The sequence below is a fragment of the Macaca fascicularis genome, chromosome 1, assembly GCF_037993035.2.
Source record: "Macaca fascicularis isolate 582-1 chromosome 1, T2T-MFA8v1.1".
NCBI classification, from domain to species: domain Eukaryota; kingdom Metazoa; phylum Chordata; class Mammalia; order Primates; family Cercopithecidae; genus Macaca; species Macaca fascicularis.
In genome coordinates this window covers 72,590,506-72,608,408 of record NC_088375.1, presented here as the reverse complement: position 1 = coordinate 72,608,408, position 17,903 = coordinate 72,590,506, and the positions used below count along the sequence as shown (strand labels likewise).

General features: G+C 38.6%; 1 long non-coding RNA gene across 1 annotated transcript in view; it reads right to left on the bottom strand.

The window, feature by feature from the left end:
* LOC123572412 (uncharacterized) overlaps positions 1-15,058 on the bottom strand; it is a 67,282-nt gene extending 52,224 nt beyond the window's left edge. The window contains exons 1-2 of the long non-coding RNA XR_006696959.2: positions 14,952-15,058; positions 13,957-14,133 (exon numbers count right to left, since the gene is read on the bottom strand). This is a non-coding gene — a long non-coding RNA (uncharacterized lncRNA). The remainder of the gene's footprint in view (positions 1-13,956; positions 14,134-14,951) is intronic.
* Between the last annotated feature and the right edge of the window lie 2,845 nt (positions 15,059-17,903).

The following is a 17,903-nucleotide window of genomic DNA, read 5'->3' as shown; positions in this document are numbered from 1 at the left end:
CGTCATGTAAAAAGCAGAGATTGTCAAACTAGACAAAGAAAAGCCTCAATCTTTAACTGTTTACAAGAAATATACTCAAAATAGAAATATATAGCCTGATTGACAGTAGAAGGGTGAGAAAACATATACCATGCAAGTACTAAATCATAGAAAGCTAGTATTAGTGTATTAGTATAAAACAAAGTCCTCTAAGATAAGCAGTATAATCTGAGCTGAAGACAGACATTTGATAATGATAATATGGCCAATTTATCAAGAATTCAAATCACTCATAAATAAGTATGTGCCTAATTATGCAGCAAAAGCTCTCAGAAGTCAGAGAAGAAACTAAAACAGCTGGAGAAGGTAATATCCCTTCCTCACTAATTGATAGAAAAGGTAAACCAAAAAATCAGTTAAAGTATAAAAGATTTAGACCACCATCATCAGCTAACATGACCTAATTTATATTCATAGAAAACACTATACCCCAAAATAAAGAATGCACATTCTTTTAAAGAATACAGGCTGGCCATGGTGGCTCCTGTTCTCCGGTCACACTGATATTAAATTAGCACTCTAAAACAATAAGATAGCTAGGAACACTCATGCCAAATATTTGGAAATTAAATGATGTGCTTCTAAATGATTCAGAGTCAGAGAGAAAATTATAAGAAAAACTGAAAATACTTCAACCTAAATGACAATGAAATCACAACATACGTAAATTTATGGGATTCAATTACTACTGAGCTGAGGAGGTAATGAGGCAAGAGAACAGGGTCTGGAGGCCAGGCTGATTTGCACTGACTTCCCAGAACTGAATCAAAAAGAAAATCCTGTCTTTCCATGCCCAAGTAACGAAGGGATCAGAGGCTTCTCCCTTTGCAAACCCCCCCACCCTTTCCACTGTGTTGCAGAAGAAAAATGTAAAGTACCTCTGATTGGCCACCTCCCACAACCAATCAGACTGGTAACGGGCCAAGTTTTTGTTTGTATAGGGTGCAACTTTATAACTTCACTTGAGCCTCTGATTGGTCACCTCCCATGACCATTCAGATGGCCCTGGGACAGTCCTTCATTTACATAGGGTGCAACCAGTTAAGCAATGGGAAATCTCTAGAGGGTATTTAAACCACGAAAATTCTATAATTAGCACTCTTGAGCCGCTTGTGTTTGCTCAAGCCCATCCCACACTGTGGAGTGTACTTTTGTTTCAATAAATCTGCACTTTCATTGTTTCATTCTTTCATTGCTTTGTGTATTTTGTCCAATTCTTTGTTCAAAACGCCAGGAACCTGTATGACTCGTAGTCAAGACCCTTCACCAGTAACAGAAATGCTTAGCGTTGAATTGTTAATATTATTAAAGAAGAAAGATAGAAAATCACTGATCCATGCTTCTACCTTAAAATTTGTAAAAGAGGCCAGGCATGATGGCTGATACCTGTAACCTGAGCACTTTTGCAGACTGATGCAGGAGGATTGCTTGAGACCAGGAGTTCAAGACCAGTCTGGGCTGGTGAGACTCCATCTCCATTTAATAAAAAGGAAAAAGCAAAACAAATTCCAATGGAATTTACAAAAACAAATTCTATTAGAACTGGCAAGTGAATTTAGTAAGGCTGCAGAATTTAGGTCAATATACAGAAATCAATTGTATTTCTATATGTTAATAAAAAGCAATTATAAAGTACAATTTAAAAATAACCCCACATATAATAGCAACACAAAACATTGAATACATAGGAATGATTCTAGCAAAAGATGCACAAGACCTTTTGACTGAAAACTACAAAAATTCTAAGAGATATTAAAGAACATCTAAATAAGTGAAAAGATACCTCATGTTCATAAATCGAAGGACTCAATACTCTTATGTCCATTTGACCCAAGTTGATCTCTTTAATACATTCTCAAACAAATCCTAGCAGACTGCTTATGAAGCAGTTGACAAGCTGAGGAAGAACAAAATTAAAGAATGTATACGACCTCATTCAAAACTAACCATAAAGTAATATTATGACAGGGTGCAATTGCTACAGAGATAGACAAATCAATCAATGTAACAGAATAGAGATTCCAGAAATAGATCTGCACAATACAGGCAGGTGGTTTTCCCCAAAAATGCCAAGGTAATGCAACGGGGGAAACAAAGTCTTTTGTACAAGTGGTAGTGAAAAAACTGGAATCCACATGAACAAAAGTAAATAAGCCTCAACTGCTACCTCATCCCATTCAAAAATTAATTTGAGATGGATCATAGACCTAAAATTAAAAATTAGAGCTATAACACTCTACAGTAGATGAAGATCAGTTAGGTCACAAAAGTAATAGCCATAGAAGTGGAAATTGATAAATTAGATTCCATCAAAATTAAAACCTGCTAAATAAACCACTACTTAAAAAATTCAAAGGTAAACCAGAGACTAGGAAAAATATATATTGGCTAAAAATTTGGGTTTTTTGGGTTTTTTTTGGTTTTTTTTTTTGTTTTTTTTTTTTTTGAGACGGAGTCTCGCTCTGTCGCCCAGGCTGGAGTGCAGTGGCCGGATCTCAGCTCACTACAAGCTCTGCCTCCCGGGTTTACGCCATTCTCCTGCCTCAGCCTCCCGAGTAGCTGGGACTACAGGTGCCCGCCACCGCGCCCGGCTAATTTTTTTGTATTTTTCAGTAGAGACGGGGTTTCACCATGTTAGCCAGGATGGTCTCAATCTCCTGACCTTGTGATCCACCTGTCTCGGCCTCCCAAAGTGCTGGGATTACAGGCTTGAGCCACCGTGCCCGGCCAAAATTTGTTTTTAAAAATCTAGAATCCATTACATAGATACACAAAGAATTCCTACAAATCAACAGGGGAAAAAATGAATAACCTAATTTTTAAAATGAACAAATGACCAGGTGCGGTGGCTCACACCTGTAATTCTAGCACTTTGGGAGGCCTACGCCAGAGGATCACGATGTCAGGAGATTGAGACCATCCTGGCTAACATGGTGAAACCCCGTCTCTATAAAAACACAAAAATATTAGCCGGGCATGTTGGTGGGTGCCTGTAGTCTCAGCTACTCGGGAGGCTGAGGCAGGAGAATGGTGTGAATCCGGGAGGTGGAGCTTGCAGTGAGCCGAGATTGCACCACTGCACTCCAGCCTGGGCAACAAAGCGAGACTCCGTTTCAAATAAAAATAAAATGAACAAATATATTGGAACAAACTTGTCTCACACACACACAAGATTTACAAGTAACCAACACAACATAAAAAGATGTTCATTATTATTCAAAGGGGAAATTCAAATTAAAACCAAAATGAGATACCATTTCATGTTCACAACAATAGCTAATATAAAAAAACTTACAATACCAAGTACTGGTGATGATGTGGAACAATCAGAGCTCTCATTCACTGCTGGTGAGAATGTGCAATGGTACAACACTTTGGTGAACTGTTTGGCAGTTTCTTAGAAAATTAAGCGTGTAATTGGCCCAAGGCCTGCAATTACACTTCTAGTCATTTGCCCAAGGGAATTGAAAACATATGACCACAAAAAGATTTGTACAAGAATGTTCATAGCAAACTTATTCATAATCAAAATCTGGAGATGATCCAAATGTCCATCAACAGGTTGCTGCTTGTTGGGGAGAGAGTGAGCTGACTAAAAGTGGGTACAAGGAGAGTTTCTAGAGAAAATGGAAATGGTCTATATGTTTTTTCTGGATGATGTTTAGCACAAATATACACAGCTCTTAAAATTCAGCAAATAAACTCTTAAAATCTATGCATTTTATTGTATTTAAATTATATCTCAATTTCAATTCTTGAAAAACTTTGTGACAGGTGTCTATGTGTCATATTCTATATTTAAAAAAAACCCCCACTGGGGTAGAATGATCAAGACTTCTCTTAAAAGAAGAAAGAATACATTAAATCTGCTTAAGCACTTAAATACTTAGTTGCAACTTTGTAAGTCTATGTCATTCAACAGTAATTTTTAAATGTAGAAAAAAAATGTGCAAAGGGCTTGAATAGAAATTCTTCCAAAGAAGACCTAGAAATGCCCCACAAGTATATGAAAGCATGTTCAACAATGCTAATTATCAGGGTAATTAAAAGGAAAAAGACCTAAGAGATAGAAGTCGATCATGGTGGATGGGAAGCAGGACAAGATTGCAGCTCCTGACAGAGTAGCAGGTGCCTCCTATTGTGAATTTTAGCTCCAGATCCACCCCAAGAACCAACCAGCTATCCCGAGAGGATACATACACCCTCTGAAGGAAGTGGACTGACTACTCCTGCAGGACCCAGGACACTCCCCCAAAACTGTGAGTGCCCCGACTGTGGAAGTGGGAAAGGGAGACCCTCATATCCTGAACACACACCCCCACTGGAGAAGCCCAAGGTCTGTTTCTGGGAGACCTTTTCGACTTTACCTGGAGCTGAATCAATTTGGAGAGCCGAGTGAAATATAGGGGTACAGGAAGCAACAGAAAGGCCCTGGAAGCTCGCTGGGTCTCCTAGCAACCATTCCTGCCTGGCACCACAGAGATCCCACAGGAGACGAGCAGGGAATAAAACTACACAGGAAGAAGCAAATCTCTAGCCGACCTCTGTAACAATTTGAACCAGGTGAGAAGCCTCCTGGCCAGAACTTGGGGGAGGGCACAAATCCAGTGTGCAGACTCCACTGGTTGGGGAAGAACCAAGCCCTTTTCTTTCACAACTGGGAGGTGGATAGCCTGGGGCAGGTTTCCAGCCTGTATTGCTCTCCACCTGTAAACAGTCTGGGGGCAGTTGCGGGAAGCACGATGGGAGGGAGACCGGCCCTGTGGTTTGCGTGGGAGCTGAGTGAGGCCTGTGACTGCTGGCTTTCATCCACTTCCCGAACAACCTGCATGACTCAACAGAGTCAGCCATAATCCTCCTAGATACACAACTCCAGTGACCTGGGAGTCTCACCCCTGTCCCCCACAGCAGCCACAGCAAGACCCGCCCAAGGAGAGTGTGAGCTCAGACATGCCTAGCCCTGCCCTCACCAGATGGTCCTTCCCTACCCACCCTAGTAGTGGAAGACAAAGGGCATATAATCCTGGGAGTTCTAAGGCCTCGTCCACCACAGAAAGTTTCCTTCCCATGCTACCACAGCCGAAGCTCTATGGAAAGTTCCACCTCCTGGCAGGAGGCCAATCAGCACAAAAATAGAATATTAAACCACCAAAGCTAAGAACCTTCACAGAGTCCATTGCACTTGCCCCCACCCCGCTCCCACCACCTCCACCGGAAGAGGCACTTGGTTTCCACAGCCGAGAGACCCATAGACAGTTCACATTACAGGACTCTACACAGACAACCCCCAGTACCAGCCCAGAGTTGGGTAGACTCACTGGGTGGCTAGACCTAGAAGAGAGGCAAGAATCACTGCAGTTCAGCTCACAGGAAGCCACATCCATAGGAAAAGGAGTCTCAATAAATTTAAGAAAATTGAAATTATATGAAGCACTCTCTCAGATCACAGTGAAATAAAACTGGAAATCAACTCAACTCCAAAAGGAATCTTCAAAACGATGCAAATACATGGAAATTAAATAACCTGCTCCTGAATGCGCATTGGGTCAAAAACGAAATCAAGATGTAAATTTAAAAATTCTTCGAACTGAACAACAATAATGGCACAACCTATCAAAACCTCTGGGATACAGCAAAGGTGGTGCTAAGAAGAAAGTTCATAACCCTAAATGCCCACGTCAAAAACACTGAAAGAGCACAAACTGATACTCTAAGGTCACACCTCAAGGAACTAGAGAAAAAAGAATAAACCAAACCCAAATCCCACAGAAGAAATGAAATAACCAAGAAAAGAGCAGAACTAAATGAAATTGAAACCAAAAAAAAATACAAAAGATAAACGAAACAAAAAGCTGATTCTTTGAAAAGATAAATAAAATTGATAGACTATTGGCAAGATTAACCAAGAAAAAAAAGAAAATCCAAATAACTTCACTAAGAAATGAAACAAAATACAACTGACACCACTGAAATATAAAAGGTCATTCAAGGCTACTATGAATACCTCTATGCACGTAAACTAGAAAACCTAGAAGAGATGGATAAATTCCTGGAAAAATGCAACCCTCCTAGCTTAAATCAGGAAGAATTAGATACCCTGAACAGACCAATAACAAGCAGTGAGATTGAAATGGCAATTTTAAAATTAGCAACAGAAAAAAGTCCAGGACCAGAGGGTTTCACAGCAGAATTCTGCCAGACATTCAAAGAATTGGCACCAATCCTTTTGATACTATTCCACAAGATAGAGATAGAAGGAACCCTCTCTAATTCACCCTAATACCAAAACCAGGAAAGGACATAAACAAAAAAGAAAACTACAGACTGATATCCTTGATGACCAGAGGTGCTAAAATCCTTAACAAAATACTTGCTAACCAAATTCAACAACATATCAAAAAGAGAATCCCCCATGATCAAGTGGGTTTCATACCAGGGATACAGGGATGGTTTAACATCTGCAAGTCAATAAATGTGATACACCACATAAACAGAATTGAAAACAAAAATCACACAATCATTTCAATAGATGCAGAAAAGGCATTTACAAAATCCAGCATCCCTTTATGATTAAAACTCTCAACAAAATCGGCATACAAGGGACATACCTTAATGTAATAAAAGCCATCTATGACAAACCCACCACCAACATAATACTGAATGGGGAAAAGTTGAAAGCATTCCCTCTGAGAACTGGAACAAGACAAGGATGCCCACACCCACCACTCCTCTAGAACATAGTACTGGAAGTCCTAGCCAGAGAAATCAGACAAGAGAAAAAAATAAAGGACATCCAAATCGGTAAACAGGAAGTCAAACTGTCACTATTTGCTGATGATATTATTGTTTACCTTGAAAACCCTAAAGCTCCTAGAACTGATAAAAATAATTCTGCAAAGTTTCCAGTCACAAATCAGTATCTCTTCTGTACAAGAATAATGTACACAAATCAGTAGCTCTTCTATACACCAATAGCAACCAAGTGCAGAATCAAATCAAGAACTCAATGCCTTTCACAATACCTGCAAAAAAGATGAAATAGTTAGGAATACACTTAACCAAGGAGTTGAAAGACCTCTACAAGGAAAACTACAAAACACTGCTGAAAGAAATCATAGATGACACAAACAAATGGAAACACATCCCATACTCATAGATGGGTAGAATCAATATTGTGAAAATGATCATATTGCCAAAAGCAATCTACAAATTCAATGTGATCCCTATCAAATATCAACATCATTCTTCACAAAATTAGAAAAAAACAATTTTAAAATTCATATGGAACCAAAAAAGACTCTGCATAGCCAAAGCAAGACTAAGCAAAAAGAACAAATCTGGAGGCATCACACTACCTGATTTCAAACTATGCTATAAGGTCATAGTCACCAAAACAGCATGGCACTAGTACAAAAATAGGCACATAGACCAATGGAACAGAACAGAGAACCCAGAAACATACCCAAATACTTACAGCCAACTGATCTTGAACAAAGCAAACAAAAACATAAAGCGGGTAAAGCACCTTTTCAATAAATGGTACTGGGATAATTAACTAGCCACATGTAGGAGAATGAAACTGGATCTGCATCTCTCACCTTACACAAAAATCAACTCAAGATTAATTAAGGACTTAAACCTAACACCTGAAACTATAAAAATTCTAGAAGATAACGTTGGAGAAACCCTTCTAGACATTGCCTTAGGCAAGGATTTCATGACCGAGAACCCAAAAGCGAATGCAATAAAAACAAAGATAAACAGTTGGGACCTAATTAAACTAAAGAGCTTTTGCATGGCAAAAGGAACAGTCAGCAGAGTAAACAGACAACCCACAGAGTGGGAGAAAAATCTCCACAATCTATATATCTGACAAAAGACTAATACCCAGAATCTACAATGAAATCAAACAAATCAGTAAGAAAAAAACAAACAATCCCATCAAAAAGTGGGCTAAGGACATGAATAGACAATTCACAAAAGAAGATATACAAATGGCCAACAAACATATGAAAAAATGCTCAACATCACTAGTAATCAGAAAAATGCATATCAAAACCACAATGCAATACCACCTCATTCCTGCAAGAATGGCCATATTCAAAAAAATTTAAAAAAAAAAAAACTGTAGATGCTGGCATTGATGCATGAACAAGGAACACTTCTACATTGCTGGTAGGAATGTAAACTAGTACAGCCGCTATGGAAAACAGTGGGAAGATTCCTTTAAAAACTAAAAGTAGAACTACCATTTGATAAAGCAATCCCACTCCTGGGTATCTACCCAGAGGAAAAGAAGTCATTGTTCTAAAAAGATACTTGCACACACGTTTATAGCAACACGATTCACTATATTATCACATTGTATAGACATTAGTGGAATAAATGTATATACTCACATTAGTGGAATAATATACATTTATGTATAGTATATACATATGTGTATTGTATATTATATATGTTAATGTATACATAATATATACATTAGTGGAATATATATATGATGGAACGCTACACAGCCCTAAAAACGAATGAATTAACAGCATTTGCAATGACCTGGATGAGATTGGAGACTATTATTCTAAGTGAAGTAACTCAGGAATCAACAATGAAATATTGTATGTTCTCACTAATATGTGGGAGCTGAGCTATGAGGATGCAAAGGCATAAGAATGATACAATGGACTTTGGGAACTTAGGGGGAAGGTTGGGAGAGGGGATGAGGGATAGAAGACTACAAATATGGTACAGTGTATACTGCTTGGGTGATGGGTACACCAAAATCTCACAAATCATCACTAAAGAACTTACTCACGTAACCAAATACCACCTGTACCCCAATAACTTATGGAACAAAAAACACATAGGATATCACCTCACATCTGTTAGGATGGCTATTATCAAAAAAATGAAAGATAACAAGCATTGGTGAAACTATTACATAAATGGAACCACTGCACACTGTTGGTGGGCCAAATGGTGCAGCCATGGAAGACAGTATGGCAGTTCCTCAAGAAATTAAAAACAGAACTACCACATGGTCCAGCAATGTCATTTCTGGGTATATATCTAAGAAAACTGAAAGTAAAATCTTGAAGAGATATCCATACTCCCGTGTTCATTGCAGCATTAACAATAGCCAAAGTATAGAGAAACCTCAAGTGTCCATTGACAGATAAATGGATAAAGAAAATGTGATACGTAGATTCAATGGAATATTACTCAGCCTTAAAACAGAAGGGAATCCTACCATTTGTGACAACATGGATGGACCTGGAAGACATTAGTGGAATAAGTCAGTCACAGAAGAACAAATACTGCATGATTTCTCTTATATGAGGCATCTAGAATAGTCAAAGGTATAGAAGTAAACAATAGAACAATGGTTACAAGGAGATGGGAAGAGAGGAATATGTCAAGTTGTAGTTCAATAGGTATAAAGTTACAGCTGGATAAGTAAGTTCCAGGGACCTGCTGTACAACATGGTTAAAAATAAGATATTGTGGTCTGGGCACGGTGGCTCATGCCTGTAATTCCAGCACTTTGGGAGGCTGAGGCAAGCAGATCACCTGAGGTCAGGAGTTGGAGACCAGCCTGACCAACATACTGAAAATACAAAATTAGCCAGGCGTGGTGGTGCATGCCTGTAATCCCAGCTACTCGGGAGGCTGAGGCAGGAGAATTGCTTGAACCTGGGAGGCAGAGGTTGCAGTGAGCTGAGATCGCGCCATTGCACTCCAACCTGGGAAACAAGAGCAAAACTTCATCTCAAAAAAAAAATATATATATATATATATATACACACACACACACACACACACACACACATATATATACACATATATAATATTAGATATAGTGTACCTAAAAATTCATCAAGAAGATAAATCTCTTGTTAAGTGTTCTCACAGAAAAGGAAAAAAAGGGGGGAGGAATGGTTACAAGGAAACTTTTGGAGGTGACAAATTTATTACCTGGATTATCATAATGGTAACATGAGTGTATGCACATGTCTAAATTGTATATATTAAGTATGCATAGTTTTCAGTATACCAATTATACCTCATTAAAACTGGGGGAAAATTAACAGGAGAGTAACTTTGGGATCACATTGCTAAGTAAGCTACAGACTTCATGAAAAATCCATGAGTTTTTCACTAATGTCCTTTATCTGCTCCAGGGTCCATATTGCATTCAGGAGTGATTTCTCTTCAGTTGCCTCCAATCCTTTCATATTTTCTCAGACTTGCCTTGTCTTTCATGACCTTGATGGATGTTTATTTTACATAAGTCTTATGCAAAAGAACAGTATCTGGATTAAAGAATATCTCACACACAAACACACGTACACACACAAAATCCTATTAAGGAGCAGAAAACAAAATTATGTGAGAACTAGTATTTGTAAAGGAAAATAAACAAGCAGCTTTGATTGACCCTCCTGGTCTCCTAAGGTGGATAGCTCCTGCAGCTTCATTAAGAAATCCAGTTGATCTTCAGAAGAGTTCAAGGATCGCTAACGAATAGCAAATAATGAACAATGTATAGGTTTAAAATTCAGGATATCTAATCTTTTGACTTCCCTGGATCACATTGGAAGAAGAAGAATTGCTTGGGCCACACATGAAATACACTAACACTAACAATAGCTGATAAGCTTTAAAAAACTTGCAAAAAGTAATCTCATAATGTTTTAAGAAAGTTTATGAATTTGTATTGGGCTGCATTCAAAGCTATCCTGGGCTGCATGCGGCCCACGGGTCGCAGGGTGGACCAGCTTGTTTTAAATGTTTTCAGAGAGGATGTGTTAGTTTCCCAATGAATGTGTTGCACTGCCAAATGGATTTTTTTTTCTTTTGTTATTTTGCTAAATTCTGTTAAAGGATGGCTGTAGGGGTGCATTCATTTAAATTTGGAGAAATTTGTAACCAAGAGTATAAATTTAGCTTTAGTATAGCTGATGTTAAGTCAATCTTACTGAGAATAATGAACCCACAGGCTCAGATATCTTAAGACCATCCTTGGTCCATAACAATAAACAATGTCATCAATATAGAAGAGGTTACTTGAGGTATGCAAGAGAGCATGCATCCAATAATTAAATGGCCTTGTCAGATTATTTAAATTTATGCTAGTAGGAAGGGAAGCAATTTTGCAACATTTAGAAATGAAATTCCCTTTGTAAGATAATTCTAATGCCAGTAGCATTATATACCAGAAGTTTTGAAAATGTGTTACAAGCAACACTTTGAAAACGTGTTACAAATCTTAAAACATGTTCTAGATAATATTCTTTTCTATTTCATTGACATTTGTCAAGAAATAAAAGCAAAAATATCTATATCATCTTTTTCCTCTGTATTACTCTTGTGTTTTTACTTAGGCAATGAAGAAGAGTACAGCAGTTACAAACAGTGAAATGGTTTTGCCTAAACATTGATCAAGGGACTGTTCCACAGTGTTCATTTTGCTTCTTCCTTTTTTAGAAAACCTGTCCAAAGTTTTGAAGGAATATGCAAGATACTAGCAGGTCTGTAAATTGGGACAATAAAGAGTTTTTCTTTTATTAAAACTTCAAATCCACTCTGACAAACTTCTGCAAAAAATTATGTAAGGTAAAGTCTGCAAGAAAAAGCGATACTGCCTCCTGCTTCCAGCGCTGGTAGGGAAGAAAAGAAAAAAACTTATTTGCTATTATTTACAGTTTTAAATATTCACTGATATTTTAATATGGCAAATGAAACCATGGATAAATTAATAATAACAAAATTAAACATTCTGTACAGTAAAATCCACCATAGTCAAAGTCAAAATAAAAATGGAAAATCACAGGAAAAGGTATTTGAAACTCCTATCATAGACAAAGAGAGAATTTCCTTTTTAATGACCTCAGAAGAATCAATAACACAGACAAACCAAAAGAAGAATGTACAAAGAATGGAATATATAAGCTACAAAAACTATAAATATCTCTTAAATGCAGGAAAAGATGCCCAATCTGAAGCAGAAAAAAAGATAAATAATATTTAAATGAAAATTAAATGCCATTCTTTATCAAATCAACAAATATCAAAAAGTTTTCTAGTCCGCCACACTGGTGAAACTGAAGGAAACAAACCACCTCATATGTTGCTGATGGGAGTATAGAGACAATGGGAGATAGTACAGACAACATGAAGATCAGCTGGAAAATGTCTATCAAATGTACAATTGTTCAAGGATATTTGCTGCCATATTATTTGCAATAGAAAAAGTTACCCATCAATTGTTAAATAGATTATGGAAACATACACAGAGTGGAACATGATACTGGAAATGGTAAGGAAGTTTCATATGTAATGACCCTGGGGGGAAACCTTTAAAGGTTCTGAACCCTTGATCTCCTACCCCGGATCAGGTCGTGGAGCATGGGGAAAGATGTAAAAAATCTTCTCTTCAGATAATTCTGGCATTCGGAGAGCAAAGGAGTACTAGGTTCATTTCCAATTGGCCCCTATAAAAAAGAGGCAAAGTCCTTTTCTTAGCTTGAAAAAAAGGGGGGAAAAAAGCAGAGTCTTAAAATGGTCTACTTGATACTACTTTTTAGGGAGTGAAAAGAAGCAAGAGTGAGGGACTAGGGAAGTAAGGCAGCAAAGGAAATGGTGATGCGCTGTCAAGCTGGCCACAGTAAAACATGACGAATTGCTGCATCTTTCTGAATCAGTCTCCAAGAAGTCATATAAAATGGATCTCAAGACTGCCTGTTAGAAAGAGTAGAGGGAGAAGGATGGAAAACAAATATATCCATTACCCATCATATTAGTCATATTAGTATGACTTATCATACTAATCAAATTAGTCAAAGCCTGTATCATATTAGTCAAAGCCTTACTGCAGGGAGCACTAACTACCCAGTTCTTCCAAGCTGTAAATTTATGGGGCCAAGTAGAATTCCAAAGAATTCTACATTTTCATGTCAACAGAGAGGCCCTGGGCAGGCACAGGTGTTAGGCGAATCACCTTTGGGAACTCAGTCAGAGCCCTGCAAAGCTTGTCATTAGAACAAAGGAGGGAACAAAAGTCAGGCAAGACTGAGAGAAGCTGAAGCAATGCATGAGGAAGTCCGATATGGTCCCTGGACCTGTGGGAGTGTAGTAGAAGTGGTTGTATGCGGTATCTGGGACAGAGAAGTTCTGAGGAAGCCTTCCTGGTTCTCCAGCAGCAACGTAGCATCATAGGAGAACAAATTTGGAGGGCATCTGCAAATGGCCACAGAAGAGGGCTGAGGAGAGAAAGAGATACCCAGTAGATGCTGAACAAGTCTTACAGTTGTGACAGGTGGACATCTAAGTGGAAAGGGTTGGGCCATGCCACCAGACTCCAGTGGTGACATGCCACCTCAGCAGAGAACGCAACTGTGGATTGCACTCCTCAGCAGGTGTGGTGCCCCACAGCTGTCTCCAGGCTATGCTGTCAGGCCCCACAAAACTTCTTTTTTTTTGGAGGAGAAGAAAAAAGGAGAAGAAAAAAGCCCCAAAATGGACTTAATCTGAAAGACTTAATCAAAACTAGAACAAAATGGGTAAATTTTCTGCCGCTGAGCAGAAATGAGGCTTCAGAGAGAGATAAAGCTGAACTATAGAAAAATAAAGTCACATTTCTAACATCCCTGAGGATGTGGTTTGAAGATATCAGTTTTGCTACTCATGTATTTGACTGACAGTGGCAGCAATATTGAGGCTCAGAATATGTTCAAATTGGTCTAAAATATCTTTCTCAGGAGTGGCATTTGCAAAGAAATTCTGACCACTAATTAATCAAAAAGGCGGGTGTCTTAATGAAAGTAATATTTTCTCTAGACAAGTGCATTACTTTGCTAGGACTGCCCTTAAAAAGTACCACAGACTAGATTAAGCAACAGAAATTTATTTTCTCACCGTTCTGGAGGCTAAAAGACCAAAATCAAGACATCAGTTGGATTGGTTCTTTCTAAGGGCCATGGGGGGTGGATCTGTTTTTCCAGGTCTCTCTCCTTGGCTTCTAGATGGCTATCTTCTCCCTCTGTCTCCACATCATCTTCCCTTTGTTCAGGTCTGTGTCTAAATTTCCTCTTCCTACAAAAATAAAAGTTGCATCAGATTAGGGCCCATCCTAATGACCTCACTTTAATCATCTCTATAAAGACTGTATTTCAAAAAGAGTCACATTCTGAGACGATAGGAGTTAAGACTTCAACACATGAATTTTTTTGAGGGGGAGTGTCCATTCAGCCCATAACAACAAGCTATCTTCCCTCCTGCCCCCGCCATGTGTGTGAGATGCTATGAGGCAAGCCAGAGAGAGCCAACTGAAAGGAACACCAATGGCCAATGCTGGAACAATTTGAGCAAATAATAATAATGAAAATATTTGATTAGAAGTCATAAAATAAATAAGTCCTTATGGATACAAATAAACACTTGAATAAATACATGAATTGTAGATATGGGACATCTCTTCTTTACAAAAGAATTCCAATACATAAATGTAAAAGAAGAGGAGGAAATAAAAATTGCTGTTAAGCAAGCACCACAGTAATAGCTGTTACAGAGAGATCTATGAAAGGGTGCTAAAATTAGTGGGCACAAGCTCAAGGGAAAATGAGGTATTCGTGTACTTTTAAAGCATCTTCCCCACCATTCATTTCATATGTAAAAACAACTTTACAGTTGAAATCCAGCAGGTAACACCCAAACCAAGTGATCTAAATTAACATTACCAGTAATAGGACATCTCGCTCCCTGATATGATACGCTCAGGGGGACACAGCATCACCTATGGTATTCTCACCAGCATTCCCATAAAAAATGCACGACCGCAATCTAATCATGGGAAAACACCAGACAAGCCCAAATTGAGAGATAGTCTATAAAAATAACTAAGTGGTACTCACCAAAAGTATCAAGATCATGAGACACAGAAATAATGTGGAACTATCACAGTTGGGGAAGACTAAAGAGATAAGACGAAGTTCAAGGGAAATCCTGGATAGAATCCTGGAACAGAAAAAGGCCATTAGGGGAAAAGGAAAAAAGAAAATGAGTGAAATTTGAACAAGGTCTGTAGCTGAGTTAATAGAATTGTACCAATGTTAATTTCTTAGCTTTGACCGTTGGTTTTGATCTCTGTCCTTTGGTTTGATAAGTTGTTAACATCAGGAGAAGCTTGGTAAAAGGCACATGTAAACTAGATACTGTTTTCACAACTTTTCTGTAAACTTAAAATTAAAAAGTTTTAAAAAGACATTGGAAATTATCTCTTACGATATCCCGCTACATTGGAAACAAGTTTTAAAGGAGAAGAATTCTGTGGTTAAAGAGGTTCCAAAATACAAAGTAAAAGGAACTACAAACACGAAAAAGGAACTGCACATGGAAGACATGATTTAACTCCTGTTATTCCTCCACAAAACCTGCATGCTTAACCCAGTGGCCCCCTTGTATCCTTAAACCATGTCAGAGGACCTCTTCTGAGGGGTGATGAGAGGGAGTAGACAGGCATTGGTCTCTAGAGATCAAAGCATGTGCCGGTGATGTCTGCCCACAAGATTTTTGTGAAGATGAGGAAATACGTGAGAAAGGCCCAATTTGGTGACTGTTACATAAGGGGCTCTCAATAAAGTTTAGTTTCTGAACGGAAGGATATGAGTTTGTGTTTAAGCTCACCCTCATGTGTTCTCAGAGGAGTCGGGAGTTTTATTATATTTCTAGTATAGCCATGGGAATAAAACATTCAGTCCTTGTTTTCCATTCTTCTTTGGGAGGACAAATATCTTTTCTGAGTTTTAAAGTCACATAGTGACTAAAGAGACTGGGTCACTTAACCAGTGAGCTGCTCAACATCAAGACAGACTCCTCAGCCACTCACTCACCACAGGCTGCCTGCCTTTGACGTCTTGGAGGAACCCTGGCTTCCTCCTCCAGAGTGCAATGAAGAGGTGCCTGCTTTGCCATGCTCATCCTCCTCCCGCTTTCCATCCACAAGGGAGTGGGTATGCCAGGATTGCACGGATCCCAAGACCCTTTCTCAATGGGCAATCCTGGAAACATATTAATAGACTACTGTCCAACCCTTTGATAACACATATATTTTTACCTCTGGTCTTGTCTTCATAGACATTCTCTTTGGAATTTAGAAAAGAAGAAGAGTAATAAAATTTAGGCATCAAGCTTGACTCTGAACTTTCTACAGTTCTATTTTCTTACCTTTATAGAAGACTTGAATTTAGTGTAATTATGGTATGCAATCTTTGTCCAAGAGGGTTTCTAAATCCTAACCTTACCTGAATTGTCTATTTAAGATCTCTTTCATACAAGAGAACAAAAAAATCCAAGGGCTGGGATTTTAATATGCCTGAAAGATCTTGCTGGAATGGCTTACATTCTAATCAATTTTGACTACCAGAGTAGGAAAGGGGAATTTGAAAATATATTAAAAGAATCCTTTGGCAGTTCTGTTTTAGATATAAGTAGATCAATGAAGTGATTATCATCCTAGGACAGAACCTCCACTATACTTCCTTCCCCCAAAGACTGCCCTTTATATAATATTTTAAATAGTATTGATCAGCTTGGATGTAAACAGCAGTTGGTAAATGCTGTGAGGAATATAAAAGATGCATGAATTTCCTCAGGAACTCACAATCTCATGGAGGAAATGACAGAATGACAAAATATATATTCAGATTAGCAAAAACCATCAAGAGTACTAAAGATAATGTGACAAAATGTGGCAGAACCAGTAAGTGCCATAGGAAGTTAATGGAAGAAATGATCAGCATTGCCAAGAATATTTGGGGAATGCCCCACAAGAATGTGAAAACTGGGATAGATTCTGAAGAATTTATATTTGCCATGGTCAAGACAAGCACACGCCAAAAAATGGTGTAGTAGGCAAAATAATGTCACCTCCTCCCTCAAAGATGTCCATATCCCAGTCCCCAGAACCTGTGACTTTACATTACCTTTCATGGCAAGAGGGACTTTGCATATGTGATTACTGCTTGGAGAATGGGAGATTATCCTAGAATACCCTCATAGGCCACTCTAATTACATGGATCCTTAAGAGAGAAGAAAAAGGCAAAAGCGTCAGTCAGGGAGATGGGAAGAGCGAAGAAGCAGGAGAGATCTGGTGCTTGAGAGCAACTTGACCCACTGTGGCTGCCTTTGAAGATGAAGAAAGAGGCCACAAGCCAAGGAATATAGGCAGCCTCTAGACTGGGAATAACCCTCAGCTGACAAGCAGCAAGGAAACAAGTCCTCAATCCTCCAATGACAAGGAATTGAATCTGTCAATGATCCTGGAAACAGAACCTCCCCTAGAGCCTCCATAAAAGAATTCAGCCCTGCTGACAATGATATTTCTGTCCATTGATACTCATGGGAGGCTTCTGACCTGCAGAACTGTAAAATAACAAAGTTATGGTGCTTTAAACCACCAAGTTCGTGGTCATTTGTGACAGCAGAAATAAAAATCTATACACATGGACAGAGTTCCCATAGCTTACGTAGAGAACCTCAGGCAAAAATAATTTCTTATTTCTTGTACAGTACTTAATCTATGCAGCCCCTTGGGAACACCATGAAATATGGCTGTAAATATACTGACCCTTCCTGAGGATCTTCAAATGGTTACCATGGCCTTAACTCACTTCTGAAATTTTCCTGACATCTACGTCTCCACGCACTGAATGATGTAGCCCTAATGCCTTGGAAGTAAATAAAGTAGGAAAGAACACCTGATGTAAGGTGATCAAAGTTGTTCACCTGAAGCTTATCTGGCAATAAGTGACCCAGTAGGATGCTATATTTTGACACAATCAAATCCTCTATTTGACACTAAAAG